The sequence below is a fragment of the Protopterus annectens genome, chromosome 5.part1 (assembly GCF_019279795.1).
Source record: "Protopterus annectens isolate FY-2018-M chromosome 5.part1, PAN1.0, whole genome shotgun sequence".
NCBI lineage: Eukaryota > Metazoa > Chordata > Ceratodontiformes > Protopteridae > Protopterus > Protopterus annectens.
Window position 1 is genome coordinate 656,820,062 of NC_056736.1, and position 20,895 is coordinate 656,840,956.

The 20,895-nt window shown below is 36.8% G+C and overlaps 1 protein-coding gene across 2 annotated transcripts in view; it reads left to right on the top strand.

The window, feature by feature from the left end:
- Positions 1 to 20,895, top strand: part of LNX2 (ligand of numb-protein X 2) — a 670,209-nt gene that overhangs the window by 262,352 nt on the left and 386,962 nt on the right. The window lies entirely within an intron of this gene.

Sequence of the window (20,895 nt, forward strand, 5' to 3'; positions counted from 1 at the left end):
ATGAGGATTGTTCTAGAGACAGTCTGATAACTAACAAATGGAGGAATCATTAGTGATGATAACATACTCTATGAAGGTTCTCCTAGAGACAGTCTGATAACTCTAACAAACGTAGGAATCATTAGTGATGATAACTTACTCTATGAGGATTGTTCTAGAGACAGTCCGACAACTTTAACAAACGTAGGAATCATTAGTGATGATAACTTAACCAGTTTTTTCTTTTTTGGGGCATAATTTAAGGATATGCATTCCACAACCTAAGTTTTCCCTGGCAGTTACTGGCATATCTTTTGGTCATCATTTTGCCAGCATGCAACATATAAAGCAGACGTGCTTAAATTTGCCGTTTGGTTACAGTTTCCTAACCTTATGTCCACTACACTTGTGCATTCTGAAAAAATCTTTTATTTATCCTGTGGGTAATAATTTTAGCCGTCCTTTAGCTATTTTTGTAGTTACAAATGAACATGTCATTAAGTAGCACAGACTGGAAAAGCAGAGCTTCAGAAGTAGTGCGCACAGAATGAGTGTTGTAATGTATGTGGATAGTAGATGCAGTAAAGGGTGGCAAACATTGCAGCAGTGATGGCAGTTAGGAAGGGGAGGCGGAGTTCTAGTGATGAGTGAGAGTGAGAATCACAAATGTATGTGAGGTTGGCAGACAAGCTAGAATGGAGTGTATGAGGAACCATGACAGCTGTCATAGGACTGACAGGAGACAATAAAAGACGGGATGTAAGAAAGCTTCTCATGTATAGTAGGAAGTGAACAAATATCAAACATCACAAAGGCACCAATGTAACTATAGACAGTCAATGGTGAGAGGCATGGGAGATGGCCAGGGTGTGCAAAGAGTCTTCAAAAGGACCTCAAGAGACTGCCAGAATGAGCCGAAAAGTGGTATAGAAGCTTTAATGGAAGGAAATGCAAAATACTTCTCCTGGGCTGTAATAATCCCATAGTGGAATATACATGATAGAAAAGACCCTAGAAATACAGCGGTAGAAAAAGACGTTTGCATAGTAGTAAAAGCAGAAATGAACCACTAGTTACAGACCGTCTCTTTGTTAATAATAGACTATAATATAATTCAGGGTTTTCTGTTTCTTTTGTGACTGTGCAGCCACAGAATTAGTATGTGAACATTGATATATATATATATATATATATATATATATATATATATATATATATATATATATATATGTGTGTGTGTGTATATATACATATATATATATATATATATATATATATATATATATATAAGTTCCAAGGGTGTTGGGGAGGTCAGGGGGTGGAGCCTCCATTTAAAGTTTCTTTTTAAACTTGTATGTTTGCTTGTTTTTAGTGCATGCAAAGTCTTGATCGCAAATTAAACTGAATTGCTTACAATTTCATATATCTCTCAACTGTCCAGTTTTTCACAGAATGTCCAGATTTTTGGATCGTATTTTTGGCCTGCTCCTCATAAAACTTTTAGTTTTCTGGCAAAATCTTTGGAATGATCTGAGAATTGGCATCACCAAATAATGACATATATTTGATCTTCAGAAAATGTATGTTACCACAAACTGTGTTACTCTAGCAACTTTGTAAGTTTATAGGAGCAATATTTAAAATCCATCCCTATTTTGGGCCTTTGTTCCCCCCATTTTGTCGGGCTTTGTCCAGATTTCTTGCACTAAGAGGTTGAGAGGTCTGATTTGCAATCATTACTCTAAATTCGTTTTTTAACACGTTTGTGTTCACTTTAGGTTTTTGTTGTAGTTCGGATTGGTATAGGGATGATTGCAAGTGCATTGTTTACATTTGCAGTCATGTGGTTTTGATTTTTTTTTTGTTTGTAGTCATCACAAGTGTAACTTCATGCTATTTTATGTTTCGTGCAACTGGATTGTTGTTGGATAATAATATATTGCTTTTTTTAAGAATGTAATGATTGACAAAACAATATGTGATCCATCACTTTTATTGTTACTGATCCTTATTTACATTCCATGACCAGATGTTAGCTTGTACAACAATGCACATTCCTGTCACAGCTTTTTAAATAAAAAGATCAGACTTTGCCCTACACGCCAGGGGCAGGTCACTTCTAATTAAGCTGTAATAAATTCCTGACTCTTCCTTATATCATTCAGGTTTTAAAACCCTATGATTTTTCTAGGTGGAATCTGTGTGCCATTTCTAAGTTGTATCAGGTGGCTTGTTCAACAGGCTGTATTCAGTAGTGTGTTGACTAAGCAAGGTATAAAGTAGATGTCCTTCTATATCGCTGTTGCAGTATTCATTATTGAAGGGATGTCCCGGACCAGGCAGCCTATCGCTTGGCCAGCAGTATAGGTAAGCTTAAACGAGTTCTTGTTTGCGCCATGCATTTTCTCCCCGCACAGAACGTAGGACATAAAAGGGACATATGGACACAACTACCAAAAACTTCTTTTGCCTCCAGTTTGAAAGCCATTGTTGCCAGTTGGTTTGAGCATTTTTTGCTGTCCTGAATGTTTAGCAGTACCAGATAAGTGCCCTGTTGGGGTTATTTTTATTTTTCAATTTATTTTCTTGGTCTTGCATTTTTTTTTATCACAACCTACAGTTCATGTCATCTAACAGGTGAAAATGTAAGTGTGGGAGGCAGATTTCCCATAAGGATCATCACAAACAGTGTCTTTTTTGTTAGGCCGCTTTCCACAACCATACCTCTTGTAGTACCTGTAATGCATTTGTGCCTAAGACACCCAGAAACCATTTATCTTCCCTGGCTGTTTATCTTGAAAACCAATGTCTTAGACAGTTATCCCATGTTGCCATGGAGGAATCCTTTAACCCGGAGATACTCCTGCCAGGTAAAAAGAAGGCCAAGAAGTCTTGGCTGGATTATTAAGCTGTCCATCCTCCACCAGACATCCTGCTAGAAGCAGGTAATAGCTCTGTAGGTCATTTAGGGTTTGTCATATTCCTCTGCAGCAACAGACCCCCCCCCCCCCCGGAGGCCAGCATGGATCTGTCTTTTCGCACATGCTGTGAAGCTTTGCAGACGTCCCCTCCGGTCATCGAGTGGGAACTGCGGTTGATTATCTCAGAGGCTCCTAGAGGTATTCCAGAAATATTGGTCAGGGAGGAAGTTCTGGGTTCTTTTCTCGAATCTTGCCAAGGGTCGGAACCTCTTGTATTTTTTTAGGGCTGATGTCCCATCTAAGAAAAGCCAAAAACTGAAGTGTGTTTCAGACTGTCATATGGATCCTCAAAGGGAATGGCAGGGGTTTACCCAGGGCTTGTTCTCTGCCTTGTTGGCCTAAAGCCTCCTCAAGTGGTTTCAGTACCCATGCCTCCTTGGACCTCTACTCCTTCTAAATGGTTTAGTGAACCAGATTACTCAGATGAGGATTCCCCGTCTGGTGAAGGGTCTTTGTCCTATTCTTCACAGATGCCTTCATTTTAGGCTTATGTTTCTGATAAAGAGGAGTCTGTTAGCCCTGAGTCTTCTTTCAAGGGGTTGTCTTTTGGGGGCACAATTGCTAGAATGATGAAATTTTTTAAGTGGGTTTCTTCTCAAGTGTCGAATATTCAGAGAAGGTATTATGATATGCTTCAGGTAGATACTCCTAAACATTCCGCAGTTCGTCCTGTGTTTGCTGCCTTGTTAGATAATTTCATTGCTGTTCCAAGGCTCCTGATTCTCAGCCTCCTACTCCTAAGAAACATGATAGGTTCTATAAGGCTCCTGGGGATTATCTATTTTTTATTTAAATGTACTTTTGCTGATCACAGTGGTGTCAGTCTCTTTTGACAAATTTTCTGTACTTTTACCTTCTGATAAGGATAACAGGGCAGTGGAGAGGATTGGCAAGAAAGGTTACACTGCTTCAACTTTGCCCTTTAAGGCTATTAACTACTAGACCCACATGACCAGATATGATCTGGCCTTGATTGCTCAGGCTTGTCAGGTTATCTCTACTCTCCCTGATTCTGATGGTAAATCCTCTGCCTTATCATTTTTAGGTTTTGTTCTCAAGTGGTTCGCCAGTCTATTAAGTGTAGGTATGTTGTTGCTGCTGATGCCTTTCCAGGGCTGCAACGTCTGGGTCCGTCATGAGGTGTTATTCTTGGCTTCATCTTTAGTCTGTTCCTGAGGACATTAAGGCCAGGTTGTTGGATGCTCCTTTGGATAATACTCATCTTTTTGGGACTGTTGCTGCTGACTTGTTTAAGTCTCTTCAAGAGAAAGGCAAAGCCTTGCAAGACTGTCTCTCCCATCCCTAAGTTCCAGAGGAATTATCCTTCTAGATCTGTTTTTGTTCACAGGCAACACTGCCAGGCATTTAAGGGCAGGAAGGGTGGGAGATCTGCCCCTCTGCTAAGACGACTTAGTTTTACATGGCCCAGAAGACTCCTTTGTCTGCTAAGCCTGCTTCACTTTGACAGTCCCCCCCCTTCCTTTATACCAGTTTCATTTGTCCCTTTGTCTCTCCCTTTGTCTTCCAAATTAAAGTCTCATCACTTCAGATTCTTGAGTTCTTTCTGTCATCCGTCAGGGTAACTTCATGGTATGGAAATCTCTCCCTCCTTTTTCTGTGATTCTTTAACCTCCTCTACAGCAGCTTCATCTTTTCCCAGGTGTGCTGGGGTCCCTGTTGAACCAAGAGACCATTCAACCTCCTCCCCCTTCCCAAGTGGGATGGGTTTTTATTCTAGAATGTTCTTGGTTCCTTGGAAGGAGGGCACTTAGAGTCCTATTTTGGATCTCTCCCGACTCAGCACCTTTCTCGAGATTCCTTCTTTTCGGATGCTTAGTGTTCTGTGAAGGCCCATTTGTCAGCCATTTCTGCTTTTCTGCCCTCGTTTTGAGGTCAAACAATTTCTTAAAGGTACAACAAACAAAACCATAAAGCTATGTCAAATTCAGATAAAACAAAGCTTGTGTCACATAAAGCGTTTGCAGTGTTGATTGTATTCAGTCTGAAAAAGTCTCAAGCAAGGGACGAAAGCGCTTACTGGATATTTAGCTATTTTTATGGTTTTAAACAGTTTTATTGAAAGTTTCCTTGGTTTTCCTATCAGCTGTTTTGTTTTATCTGGATTTCTTAAAGCTGTCTTGTATCTTAGGCCTCCAAGGAAACATATTCCTCCTTCTCGGGACCTTAATTTTGTTTTGGAAAAATGAACTTGGGCTCCTTTTGTGTCTGTAGATTCTGCTTCTTTGCAGCTTTGTACCTGGAAGACTGTTTTGTTGCCGGCTCTTACTTCTGCTCGGAGAGTTTTTGAGCTCCAGGCCCTTATAACCATTCCTCGTTTTTTGGATTTTCACAAGGGCATGGTGTTCCTTTGTACTAACTCTTCTTTTATGCCCAAGGTGGTAAATGAGTTGTCCTTAAATCAGTCGGTACAACTCCCTCCCTTTTTTCCTTCTACTCAGTCTACTAGTCAGAGGGTCCTGCATACATTGGATTAGCACAGACAGCTGCAGCTGAGGTACTGTTTGGATACAACAGGACTATTCGTAAGTCTGATCAGCTTTTTGTTTTCTTCCATCCCAGGTCTGTGCGTTTGGCTGTTTCTAAGCAAACCATCTCTTCCTGGATGTCTAAGACCATTTTGTTTTGCTAGTCTTTTCATGGTAAGTCTCTGTCTGCTTCTGTTAGAGCTCATTCTACTAGGCTATTGCCTCTTCTGGTTCCTTCTTCAAATGGTTGGACACCAATTCCATCCTTGAAGCTGCTACTTTAGTGCATATCTCTGCTAAACATTATAACTTGGATTCGGTTTCTAGGATCAGAGCAGATTTTGCTAAAACCATTTTATGGTGTTTGTTGAGGGCTCTTCTCAGCCTTCCACCTCCCATTCTGTTTCTTGAGCTTTTTTACTCTCCCTTCTTTAACGGATGCTGCAACAGTAATATAGTAGGACATAGTACAGTTGTGTAAAATCTTACCACAACAGTAGATGTCCTTCTCTTAATTGTTGCAGCATTCACTCCCTCCAACTCTCTCTGTTTTTTTCTGCATTTTGTCCTTCTGGATGTGCATGGATTCCTTTCCCCTGTGATGACTGTTCTGTTCTGGGGCAATTCAGTTCTTGGTAGTTGCGTCTGTATGTCCCTTTTTTTTCCCTACTGTCTGTGCAAGGAGCGTAATCGTGATGTAAGGTGCAAACAAGATCTCTTTTAAGCTTATCTATACTGGTCAAGCGATGGGCTGCCCAGGGAAGGACATCCCTTCTTTAATGAATAATGCGACAGTGAAGAGAAGGACATCTACTGTTATGGTAAGATTTTACACAGCTGCACTTTCAGTGGTCTCACTATAGTGGATTTCTGACCCTTTGGAATTAAAACTGTTTCATGGAAAGAGTAGTAGCTCATGAGAACAGGTTAACTGAGCAGATGTTGGACTCCTAAGGCCATAGACTCCTTCAAGAATGACTGGGATGGGTGCTGAGCTAATAGAATGGGCAACTAAAACATAGTAGCTGTAAAAATAGGGAAGGAATGATAGACAACTTTTCTTTTCTGACCTCACAGTTTTGTAATGTGATATGTGCTGGATTCTGATAACATACTACAGACTTTCAAAAGTTGCATGCTCGCTAGAGACCTAATTATGTTGTAGAAACTTGTTTTAAATACACTGTGATTTCAGTTCTGTACTGTTGTACCAAAGATATGTACATATGTAGAAGAGATACTTTAATCTAGTTATACGAGTTCATATGTTCTTTCAGGAAAGAAAAAAAACATCATGTGGTAGTTTAAACACATTGTAAATTATTGTAGCGTTATTTCACATTTTTTTAAACAGCTCACATGTAAATTCCTAATAACATTGCATCAATAACTTTAAAAGTTAGTAGACAGATGCTCATTTTCTGCACGTCTGTGTTCAGTACAAGGCAGGGTTCATTTTTAACTAGTCGATCAACTTAACTCCAGAAAACTGAAGAATAACAAGAAAATCCTTGTCTGCTTTCTTTATATTTTTATTAGGCATTCTGGAAAATAGACACTTTTCCAACAGTGCTGCAGTGGTACCTTTGTGTATTGCCCTTATTTTATTGAAACATATTTCATACATTTGTTGATCTTATTTTATTCCATTGCTAAATGTGATAGCTTCCTCAAGATTTTATTATTATTTGTTGTTATTCGATTATGGGGAAAGTCTAACTGGGTAGCAGCCCATTTTCAGTGGAGGCCCTGGGAGAAAAGGTCCAAATTACAGTAGAGAGTCGATTATTAGAATTAATTGGGACCTAGGGTAGTTCATATAATCAAACTGTTTGGATAATCAAACGTACATTGAACCAAATAAAAAAAACTTCTAAAAACCTGTTTTTCTGCTTGCAGGGAAAACACTTTGATTCCATTGGACAATAAATAATATTTTTCACACTTGAGCAGGCTATAAGCTCAAAAAACATGCACAAGTAAATCCGTATAATGTTTACATATTCAGACTTTATGATTTTTCCTACCTGCAAACTTTGGAAGGCTGCGTTCGGGTAACTGACATTTCGGATGATCGACTTTCGGATAATCAACTCTCTACTGTATTAGAAAATATTTAAGAACAATAATTTTACAATCTTCAAAAATAAAACAAAAACATCTGCAGTTTAAATAATTATAACATATTAGACATACTGTAATATAAAAACATTGATTAAAAATTGATACAGGGTATATGATAATCATTTAATATTTAGAGAAATTTTAGACAGATTGTAGAGAAATTAAAGGTAAGTTAGTTTAATACAAATAGGATTTGCAATATGAAGTGAGGGAGAAACAGCCTTATGGTATATTTAGAGAGAAAGTCAAGGAAGAGAATTAGATAGAAAGTAAGTGAAGAAGGGAGATTAAGAAGGTATAAGGAATGAAAAAGTATTTGTTCACATTTAGCAATATAGTTTATCCTGTTTTTGAACAAGAACAGAGACATTTTAGCTAGGAAGTCTTTCAGAGTGGTTTTGAAAGTTGGGAGGGAGGGTATAGACCTGATAGATACAGATAAGGAGTTCAAGGCCTTAGCAACCGGGTTTCCACTGAATTGTTGACATCTTAGGTTGTCGAATGCTTAATCATTGACACCTAAGCGTCAAATGCTTACAATAGTGAATGGTCACATCATCGCATTCTTTCTGTATAGAATTTGCGTGGCCGTTATCGGGGATTTGCCCTTTCCCCAATGTAGAGCGATGTTGGAGTTGTTATATTTAGTTAGAGGGGTGTGGGGGCGAAGTCTCCCACTATGTTTTGGTGTGTTTGTTTATTTTGTTTACGGACGGTCAGCCGAGTTCTTTCCCAAGGAAAGAATTTGATGATGTGGCCGTTCGCTATTGTTAGGTTAGGTGTCGATGTTTTAAGATTTGACAACCTAAGCTGTCAATGTTAAGATATAGACGCTAGCAAACTTGTACGAGTACAGACAATACCCAGCAGAGTTTGGTAAGTTTGTAGACAGACATGAGTTTTTGGTCTCTGGATCACAGTGATTGACTAGGAACAGAGTTTTGTAAATGTTTTTTAGTGCTACACTGGCAGATGGATGCTGGATAACTTTGTAGGTTGTATGAAGTTGTATACATGTTAGTTGATGTGGCAGTTCTAACCAGTTTAGGCTTTTCAGTGCTATACAGCGGTGGGTTCTGAAAGGGGTATGTGTTGCAAATTTAGCAACTTTGTTATAGCATTGTACAAGTTTTAATTTTTGTGAAGCCTGGAAGTTAGTAAGGATGGGAGCACCATAAAGAAGAGTGGGAGGAGATGAGTAATGGCAAGTGTGGTTTTAGTTGCTTCAATGAGAGAGTTTTTGACTGTTTAAAGCATCCCTAGTTTTTGATGAGTTTTTTAAATGCAATTTTGTATATGCAGGTTGAATGTAAGATTATCATCTGCTATCAACCGTAATAGTTTGCTATAAGAAGTGACTTTAATGGTTGTATTATCAAGAGAGAGGACTTCAAATCTTGTTTTTTCACGAGAGAGGGATTTGGGGAAAAAAGTAGTAGTTTGGTCTTTTTTGGTTTGAGCATGAGTTGTGAGTTATGAAGCCATGTTTTAGTGGCAGTTAAAGCTTCTTGAGTAATTTTTTGGAGGTGTATCATATTGTCAGATGTGCAAATCAGAGTAGAATCAGCTGTGTGTTGTATTAGGTTGGCCTGTTGTGTGGTAGTATAGAGGGTGTTGGTGAAAATATTAAAGAAGAGACCAAGAATAGAGACTTGTGGTACACCGGTGGTAACTGGGAAGTAAGGAGAGAGTATGTAGTGCCATTTTACTGGCTGATACCTGGACAGGTAGCTTTTGAACCATAAAAGGGTGGGCTGAGAGAGACGTAGTCCTTGGACTAGAAGGCCAGATTTACCTCTGGTTAATTTAGAACTGACAACAATCAGTTTATAGCCAGAACAAATCAATTAACAAAGAGATGCAAGTAAAACAGGTTGTCATTTCCAGAGAATAAATAACTGGCATATGCATAAAAGTCTACTAGTCAAGCAAAAGGGAACAGTGGCCTTTTTAGTAAGAGGTCCTTAGAGTGCACAGACTATTTCACAGAGACTTTCAGTCACAGAGCAGGAATGTATTTACCTGATTAAAGTTAATATGCAGCAAACTTCTTAATGATGAATATGATTACATTAAATACTGACAGAATTCTCAATAAATTTGTAGTTGTAGGTCCTTGTGGCAGAGCTCATGTATTATCAAGATCAGATGTAGTGACCACCCGCTCTGAAATGAAAGAAAAATAAATTCTAATAAGCTATAAAATTATATTGAGACAATAAAGTTAGTACTTATTATACAAAAACATAATAGAGGAAGGACCATAGTAAGTCAGAGCAAGAGATTACAGTGATGGTAAGAAAGTATATGAATGTAAGCTTAAATTAGATTTAATAGGAAGTATACTGATGGAGAACCATAGTAATCCAGTGCAAATATACAGCTGTATTGAGCAAATTATCAGAACATGGCACTACACTGATAAGCATAACAGAGCACTATCATTTAGAAAACATTCATGGGATTAACCAGTATGTCAAAATAATGAAAGATATATAGGTTCATAGATTCATAGATTAGTACTAGGCCAACTGCCCTTGTGGGCCATTTTTAGCCTAGCCAATTACCCCATGTGAGAATCAAACCCTGCACCTTATGTTTGCAAGGTAAACACCTTAACCATTATGCCAACCTCCCACCCAACTTGAGTGGGTCTACTTTCTTTGATAGAAAACACATTTGACTGAAACCCATTTCGTCAAAGCCTCATTTCACTGAAAATGAATTTTCTGAGCACAATTCACTGAAAACTCATTTCACTGAAAACACATTTGACTGAAACTCATTTCATCTAAACAGGTATATGCCCTGTTCCCCACTGTAGTGCGATCCTGGAGTTAGTATATATAGTTAGGGGGGTTTGGGGGGACAGCATAGCCCCCCACATAGTTTGGGTATATATTATTTTCTGGAAAGACTTATTCATTTGACTTGTAAGAATCCATGTCTGTACAATATTTACAATAGGTGGGGGGCTACCCCCCCCCACTGGTCAAGCAAAAGTGGAAAGTGGCCAACTTAGAAAGTGGACCTTAAAGTGCATAGACTAGTTCACAGAGACAGAGATTATATGTGGAACTAAGATGATAATTTCCATTGTTTTACAAGGATGGATGACTAGATTAATGACTTTTGTTTAAGCTATGATCATTTTTTTCCTCAGCAAATAGGCTTGAAAAATAAGGCAGAATGATGAGAGACATGAAAAATGACAGTCTTCTTGCATTTGCAAAGATATTGGCTTTTTTTCCATTAGCAAATGTTCTTAGAGACAGACAAGAAATTTGCAACTGAAGGCAGTTAATGAGGGGAACACTGTATATTTTGTTCTGATTGAAATTTACAGAGATTCCTCAAAGCATCTGCAAGTTGTTAGCTATGTTTTTTTTTTCTTTGCTGACTACTCAAAACTTTAAAAAAATATAAATTTCTGTACTCCAACTCTAAATGTATATGCACATAAACACTAAATTTCGAACACAGGAGATTCCCACTAAGTTCCAAGTAGGCGACCCAGTAAACTATAAATCACTTTATTATAAAAACAAAACGATTTAGCACTTTCATCCACTCACAATGTGGACTTCATCAGAATACTAAATAATTACAAAAGGCTGTTTAAATATCAATTCATTTTGGATCCAATGGGTTTAACCAATAAAAATCTTTAAAAACTTTAAAGTGATACCTAACCCTTTTATCACTTGTGCAATATACAATATAAAAATTATTAAAAAAACTCATTACAGCTATTGATACAGTACATAAAATTACACTAAGTAAAGTGAATAAGTAATGTACTTTGCCATTGTTTCATAATCTTAGCTTGCTATATCATAAACATGCCTGCAATACAGGCTTAATAGGGATACTGCCATTCAGTCCGGGGGTGGGGGGGGGGGGGTTGTGACATCAAGAAGCAACTGCCATTTTACTTCTTTGGATTTATACCATCTCCAGTATACCAAACTTGAAATCGTGATTTTCCCCTTTACACTCTATATGTCTATATATGGCATTATTGTGCTCTTTTTTCTGGATATAAGTGACCATAAATTCTATTCTTGAAACATCTCTCAGTTTTGCCTACATATTACCCCGGACACTCTGTACATTTAGCCATGTATACCACATGTTTAGTACTACAATTACCCTGTTTAAACATAACCTTTGTCTTGTTAACATTTTCCAAAATGACATATCAACTTCAAGTATGGAACTGCATTGTTTGCAATTTCCACACGTTCTAGTGTGTCCTACCCTATTGTGCTTTCCCTTATATTCACTATTGTTCTCAAAATTATTTTTTAAGTTCCTCGCCATCTTATACACAAAAGTAGGTGTCTCTTCTGTTACTTGATTAATATCTTCATCTGCCTTCAGAATATTCCAGTTGTCACAAATAAGACGTTTGACTTTGTCTACATGGAGACCATATTCCAATATACATGCTCGACTATATTTTGAATCATTATTATGTTCCGTACTTGGTTTGACTTGCATAATTCCAGTCCCTAATAAAGGTTTATATTTATTACCCCATTCTTTTGTAACAAACCTCGTAAGATCATCTATCAAACCCCTAGGATAACCTCTTTCTTCAAATAGGAAGCCGATATTATGCATTTCCTGTATCATATCGTCATAACATGATGTCATCCTGGCAGCTCTAATACACTGCCCTTTAATTATATTCCACATTTGTTTCCTAGGATGATTACATCTGTATTCTAAATAATTATTACTGAAGGTATCCTTCCTGTAAATACAGAATTTGAAACCAGTGGGGGTACTAACTATTTAAGTGTCCAAGTAAGCTATGCCTTCAGTGTTAACACTATGTGTAAATTTCAAAAAGCACTAGTACTGTTTAAGTATCCAATAAATTGCTCCATCAACTCAAGGAGACCATCCTAAATGATAGAAATATCCAAAAACCTTGTATATAATCTGATGTTGTTATAATAATCGCTATTAAATATATGTTTTTCTTCCCAATCCAACATTACAAGGTAAGCAAATATGGGGGCGCATGCCACCCCCATGGCCACACCTCTAGTCTGCCTATAGTGTTCACCTTCATAGAATATAAAATTATTCTCCAACACAAAGACACCAAGATCATGCAATTCACAATAAGCCTAGTCCAGTCCCATCCTATACCCGCATGTTTTGTAATACTATTGCAGAATCCATCCAAGCCTTCTTGTTTTGGAATACATGAGAAGAGATCCACTACATCTATTGTGATCAGAGTCAAATCCTGTTTCCATAGATTCGTTGTCAGTCTACTTAAAAAGTCCCACGAATCTTTTAAAATGCGAGGTACTTTATCAAATATGTGCTTCATCAACCAATAGTCTATAGGTACCCCAATGGGGAAGGTCTTAGAATGACTGCCCAATATAATGGGTCTAAATGGGGGGGTTAGTAATGTCTTTATGAACCTTTGGGACACCTACTATTGTTGCTAATTTAGGAAAATCCACCTTCATAAAATTATACACATCTGGTGTTACCCTGTTATCAAGTAGATATTTCTCCAAATACATGTCTGTGCTTCTATATGCAATGTGTATTTCGTTCATAGATAGAGTTTCATGACTGTTGTAATAGCTCATACATCTTATTAATGTATTCCAAAGAGTCATATATTACAACTTCTCCACCCTTATCGGGCTTCATAATCCTTATATATTACGATCAGATTTCAACTGTTTTCATTTTATTATTTCCTCATAAGTTAAATTGCTTATAAACCTGTTACCCTGAATGTTCAGCTGTAATTTATTTATTTATTTTGTAACTACCTTCTCATATGTAGCTGTACTGGGGTGCATGGGTGGAACAAAGGTACTTTTTTTCATAAGCTTATTAATTGTGGGGAGGGGTGGTTTACCTTTAAAGAAAATGGCCAAGTTCAACTTCCTAAGGAATAGTTTTAATTCTGTTAAAGTGTCTACCAAATGAAATCATGTCCTAGGTATGAACTTTATACCCCTGGAAAACAGATTAATATGTTAATATATCTATAGCCATGTTCGTGTAGTTATACACTTTGAACTTGCCCATACTACATACCACACCATCTTGGGACACTTTGACATATGTGTCCTTTCTTTTTACCAGTTCTTTTGTTCCCTCCACCCCTGGTCTATTTTGTTCGATCCCCCCTTCCCTTTGTACCAATTATGTCTCCACTTCGTGTGCTGTTGCTGTTTCCAACCCCTTTGAAAATTAAATTTATTCCTCTATTTGTTGTATCCTTGTTCTGTATTCTCAACAGAATGAGATCTGTTTTGCATCCATTCCCCATGTTAAATATTAGACTTCTCAACTTTCATGTCTTTCCATGGGTATACTCTGTTGTGTCTGTACTGCTCCAAATCATGCTCAATTTTTTTACTTTTCTTCTTAAATATTTTTTCTGACCTATTCTCAACATTTCTCAACTGCTTGTTATATAATTTTTCCCATTGGAAGAATAAAAGATCACTGGTTATCATAGAATTTAATTTCTCAACCTCAGCCATTAAATGACATAATCTCTCACCGTTATGTTTAATAACTAATTTCATGTACTCAAAACCAAAATTGTTAAACAGAGTTTCATATTCAAGACGTATACTGTCTGTCAAAACAATACCCATTGGTGCTTTAAAAAAATGTAAACTCACTGGCACAGTCTTAGACTCAATACATTTTCCCAAATAAGCATTGTCTAAGTTGATACCGTTAATTACTCCAAGTTTTTTACCCAACATATAAATCATGTCCCTCAAAGTTCCCTTGTCCATACTGTTGTTCAATTCATTTGTATTTTGCTAGTACACATATTAATTTCATAATTCAAATTTAACAAAACGTTAAATTTAGGGTCGCCCTGTGCATTATTAATGTTATTAGCACCTATAATTCTGTTATTTAAATTGTTGCCAACAGTACCTTTGCCGTTAACGGCTGATGAATATGTACGCATTGATAAAGCTTGTTTCAGCGTAGCCCCCTTGCAAAGATGCTCCTGCTCCGAATTGTCATGCAGGGAGAAATCCAAAATCACCTCCTTCTCCATCCTCTTGCTGTTATCATTGCTGCTAACAATCCTGTAAGAGGCTGAAGCATCTTCTAAAATGTTCGTGTTAAGGGCATCTCCTTTTACACAGAGGCAAGCTGTCTGCAGGTACATGCCCTCAATCTTTAGAGTTTTGAGCATTCTTTGCTGAGGGAAATGCAGAATTGAAAGGTACAATAACATACAGCTCAGTGAAAAATAGTTTGAAGTTATGGGAAGTCAGTAAGAGTACCCCCGGCAAGCTTAATACTTTAATGCATTCAACATAACAGTGCATCATTTAGTTTTTTTTAAAGATAGCCAGTGCCTTTCCTTAGGGATAAAAATTAATGTTTTTGGAAAGCATACACATTTAGGAGTGGAATATATATATATATATATATATATATATATATATATATATATATACACACATATATATATATATATATATATATATATATATATATATATACACACACACATATATATATATATATATATATAAAAACAGAAAAGGGACAGACAGCAGGTAAGTGTAAGTGGGAACACAGGCAATAACACGCAGTTAAGCATAGGTGACCTTAATTTTAGGTTAGATTTTGCCTGCGGGTGTAGCTATTGATTTCAGGCAATTGTCCCTATCTTAAGGGTTAAACTTCATTTGTTAAAATGTACATCATTTTGTGTGTTTGTTGTGAGTTACTAGGGAATATGGGTGTTTTAAAAATGTATTTAGTTTTTTGTTTGAGAAATGTGATGTTTGTTCAAATGGAGATAATAGATCAGCTTGCCAAACATTAGTGTGTGCACGTAAAGCAAAAGTTGGAAATGCACATTCAAAAATAGTGTCATGTTTAATAAGTGTTAATAATAGCTTTTTATTATAATATCTATTCTGTCGGTAGTATCTTGGAATGTAAATGGCCTTACAGCTATAGGCAAAAAGAAAAGAATAATGAATTATATTAAGAAAGGCAGAGTCCAAATAGCAAAGCTGCAGGAGACACACTTGGAAAGGAATGAACATGTGAATTTGACAAAGAAAAAATTTCAGGATGGATATTCAGCAAAATATCAGGGACAAAGGAAAAGTAGAATACTAATACTAATTGCTACGGGGTTCCAGTAGTGATAGAAGAGGAAAAAAAACACTAATGGTAGATTTGTGGTAGTTAAGGGCTGTTGGCAAGGGAGGAGGATTACATTGGCATAAATATATATATATTCCACTAAAAAATGCTTTTATGGAACTTGAGAAATTTTTGGGAGAAGTAATCTGCTTTTAGCAGGGACTATTACTTATAGTCAAGGACTGGAATTTGATTTGACTGTATCAGTAGGACATAGAAGAGGAAATATAACAAAACAGGGTAGATTTCTGAAGAAATCTATGTAAATATTTGGTATTGAGATGTGAACTAAGTAGTAACAACTTAGACAGAATTGACATACTATTCCCCAAGGTACAAAAACTGGGCTAGACTATACAGAAATTGTATTTCACAGGACCATTTGCATTTAATTGAAAGCTTCAACACACATCCAGTAACTGTTTTAGATCATGCGCCAATAAAAACTAAGATAAAATGCAAAGAAATGAAGTAAAATGAGACACTCGCTGGCACTTTCTCACCTGCATGTTAGAAAGAGAAGAATTTAAGAAATGGATAGTGAAAATTATTTAAGAGTTCTTAGGGAAGATATGCATTTCTTCACAAGGAATGACTAGTGAGAGGGAAAATGAAAATGGAGTTTAAAATAAGGTATAAATAAAAGAAAAGAGATATGGTTACAAAGGAACAGGAATTTAGAGAAGCTGACAAAGGTTAAAGTATTGCAGAAAAGGGAATCTCACAGGACAAGAAGAGGAACAACTGCTGAATAATGCAAAGAAAGTAAGGGAATATTTGGGCAGTATGCATGAGTTTAAAAATATTCCTATTAAGCAACTATTTTTTGATAACCCCACAGCAAACAAACTTTTAGCACAGCATCTTTGGCAACAGAAAGTAGAAAGAATTGTTGCTAAACTTAGGAGGCTTACGATAAGAAAGATAACCAAAGATCTGTACAGGTATTAAAGATGTTTTGGAATTTTTATGAAAATTTGTATAAAGCTGAGGAATATGGAAATATTTATGGAAGACTTAAGCATGTCAAGATTAGAGGAAGATGAGGCTAAAAAACTAATAGTTACGATAGGAGGAAATTAGATAAAAATGGAATATACAATAAATCTGCAGGGAAGTATCTAGGAACAGATGGTAAGCCTGTAAGTTTGGAAGTTAGGCGTGAAGAAAGTGATAAACATCGTGAGGATTTTGTTTAATAGTATTTTAAAAGGAAGGGGAAGTACCAGCATCTTGTAAGAATGCTGTGGTGGCTGTATTACTTGAGAGGATAAAGACCCATCAGACCCAGCCTCATATAAACCCATTTCAATTTTAAACCATGATAGTAAAGTGCTTATGCCTATATTAGCTAAACAAAGGGCAAATGTGTTTTCAGAACTGATAGATATGGATCAGTGTGATTTTGTGGAGGGGTGCAAACATTTGACAACTTTAATAGAACAATGATGATCCAGAGGGAAGCAGAATATAAGAAAATATCACTGTTGTTGGTGGGTGTTTATGCAGAAAAAGCATTCAACAGAATAACCTGTGGTTTTATGACTAGGGCATTGGAAGCATTTGGAGCCTGTGTTACAATAATAAAGTTAATTAGGAGGATATATGAGGGGAACAGAGGCAAGAAGTAAAGTGGGAGGGTTCTTCTCTGATAAGTTGTGTTTGAACAGAGGACCCAGGCAGGAGTATCATCTTTCTCCTTCATTATTTGCTTTGCATTTAGAGCCATTGGCAAATAAAATAAAGGAGTCAGAAATTCAAGGATATAATTGGTATGATAATCAAGAAAACTTCATTTTATTTGCAGATGATATTGTTTGGACCTGATGAAACCTGAAAAGATATCTCTGTGTTGTGAAACATTTGGAGACATTTTTAAGTCTTTTGTGTATGTAAAATTAATGAAGATTCAACAATGGCTATAGCCATAAATTATGTACCCCACTCATGACTTGGTCCAGCAATACCCATATTTATAGGGCTATAATAAGATGAATTATTTAGAGACTAAACAAAATATAATACAAAGACTAGGAAACTGATACCCCTTAGTTTTATATACAAGTCAGGCATATTTTTACCAACACAACAACAGAGAAAAATTGTGGGCCATAATTAATAAAGAGTCAAAGGAATTTATCTGGGAGGAGAAGAGGACAAGAGTTAGTGGGATTAGTTGATCCTTCCAGGAGAGCAAGGTGATTTAGGATTACCTGATTTGAAAGGATATTTCAGATCTTTACAGTGAGGGCTTATATATAAATAACATAAACAGAAAGTTATAATTTAAAGTGCAGATAGATGATGATGATGATGGTGAAACAAGGGGAGGTTATCAAGAAATAAGTAGAGAGTAGGGATTTGGATGAAGATCCTTAAGGAGAATAATAATCACTGTATTGAATATTGTATTCATAATGTTGCAGAAAGTATTCTCAGAACTAAGCTAGCATGTGAGTGTAGAAAGGAGATTTTGCCAGTAGGGATGACTGCAAGTAGGGGTACAGAAAAGAGGCAATAGGGTGCTGAGATTTTCCTGGAGAAAACTGACAAAGGAACCAAGGTATTGGGAACAAATAACTAGAGAGGGAAAGGTAACAGAGTAGGACGAGGCCAAGAAGAATTTTGGACTGCAGGTTGAAGACCAATTTCTCTATTAGGGACTGATGTCAGAGTATAGGCAAAGAGAAAGGGATGGGGGGGGGTCCTGTGTGGAAAACCTGTCTGGTAAATGTTTTAATCAAATCTAAAACAGAAGCTGCTGTTAAAAAGGAGATAATTTGTATGGCAAATAAAATATTTCATGATAAGTATAGGAATCAGTCATAAGAGGTTAGAAAGGACTGAGAAGAGAGACTGGAACAGCAATTTACAAGAGAACAATGATATGACGTAAGTGTGGCTCCCAAGTATGCAACCAAGTCCAGAAGTTTTGGGATTTTTGCTTGGAAGTGTTTCCATAGGTATTTCTATACCTCAAGCAAACATTACATAATCTTTCCTCAGGTAGATAGCAAATGTTAGAGGTGTGATGGGAAAAAAAAGAGGTAACTGGGAACATATTTTTTTGGGAGTGTAATGAGTTGGCAGATTTAAAAATTCCCTACTGAGTACTCCATTAGAATTATTGGGGGAGCAAATGAGGAAATTATTCTTTTGAACTGGGACACAGGATCTGAATTGCCTAGACATAGTACTACCTTTTTAAGTTTAATTCTGTTGACTGCAAAAAAAAAACAAACTAGAAAATGGAAATCAGAACCTAAACAAATTGTATTAAAGTACTGAATATTATAAATGAGATAAAAGAACTGAACGAGGGATCTTTAGAAAAGGGAAGGAGCAAATTGCATAGAAATAAATACATTTATGGGAACATTTTATGCAGACTAATGTTCAGAAGGTGAAGTGAGGTTTAAGGGAAGGCAAGTATTAAGTGAGTTATATAATGTTGGACTGAAAGATGGTTGTTATAAAAAAAGAAAACATATAGTTTATACTGTCTGTAAATGGAAAAAATGTTCATGTAGTTTGTTTCCTTTTCTACTTATGTATATGTGCCTGTGTCTTCAGTGATATTTTAATAAAGGTGTTGATAAAAAAAAACACATTTTGGTAAATCCTGTAGCATTAAATATGCATATAGCACTCTAGGACTGTCCCTTTATGCTCATATTCAGTTTTTCTCTTCTCCACTGGTATTATATTTGAAGAATGAAAAACCACTATAGTCACTATACTACCTAAAATTGCTTCCTCTCCTCTTCTGCCACATTAATATACTCTCCCCATCTTTCAGAAATCCTTGAAAAAGTTAAACAAATAATTGCTTTCATGTTTGGTAGTTAACATGCTTATCTAAACAATAAAGTGTTCATCCTAGCTTTAGAACTTTTGCCATTATTTTCTGAGTTACTAAGGTAATTTTTAAAAACATGGATAAATGTCTTCTCAAATGATCCATTTTGGCAGATTTGGAAAGGCTTTTGACTCCATTAACCACTCTCTCTTTCTTTGTCCTCTTAGCGCATTCAGTTTTTCCTCACTCACCATCAGATTGTTTGGCAAGTATTAGGTATGGTTTGACAAAAGTATTTCTACTTCTGCTTCCTTTACATCTGGAATTGCGCAGTGATCTATCCTTGTTGCTGTTCTCTAGATTTTTCATTCCCCATCCCAGAGAGCTTCACCATATCAGTTTGGTATTATATCTTGAGAGCTTTACCAACATTCTCCAACTTGTAAAACCTTCTCCAAAAGCTTTTAATAACATATCCTGTTGCTTCTTTTAACATAAGTTGTTAGTTCTACCAATATTAAATATCTGCTGTTTGGAATATTTATCACCTATCCATCCAATAACCACATTTATTCTTGTCTCTGACTCCATAAGTACTCTGTAGCACAGGCAGAGCCATACAGGTACCCTGACATCATATTTAACTCCTCCCAAACCTTCACAATTCACATGGACAATACTTCTGATTAGACATAAACCAACTGCAACCGTCCTATAGTCTGGCAACCCCCACAATCTGAAAATAGATCATCTGAAAACATGACTATTCTTTTAACTTAAGAGCTGGCACCTCGGCGTTTCATAAAAATCTACTGCCAATTATTAGCGGACCGGAGTTCCGCTGTGGCGACCCCTTACTGGGAAAAAGCCGAAAGACAAACAACAACAACTTTAGCGGACTCCTAGAAACTGATATCTTACAAGAGTAAACAACAAAGTGTCGCAACTTGTTACCCTGTTAGTGGAATCTTGTAAGCTGGGCAGAATAAATAAGGATTGTTTTCTTGCTCATCTGATATACTGGAGACCAGGATTGACAATCCTCTTGTTGACCTTTTTCCTCTGTCCAAAATAAAACACCAGATTTCTATAGCAGGATGTTGTTGTCTTTTGGCTTTTCCCGGTTAGTGGTCGCCACAGTAGAACTCCGGTCCACTAATGATTGGCAGTAGATTTTCACAGTGCCGAGTTGCCAGCTCGATGCCCAACCTTCAATGAAGGCACACCCATTCATGCATGTCTTTCGGAACACCACTCGACCCGCGGGGAGGACATGTAGACTCCACACAGAAGGCACTCCCCACACACTAGCTGAGAATCAAATGGGAGAACCTCTTGCTGT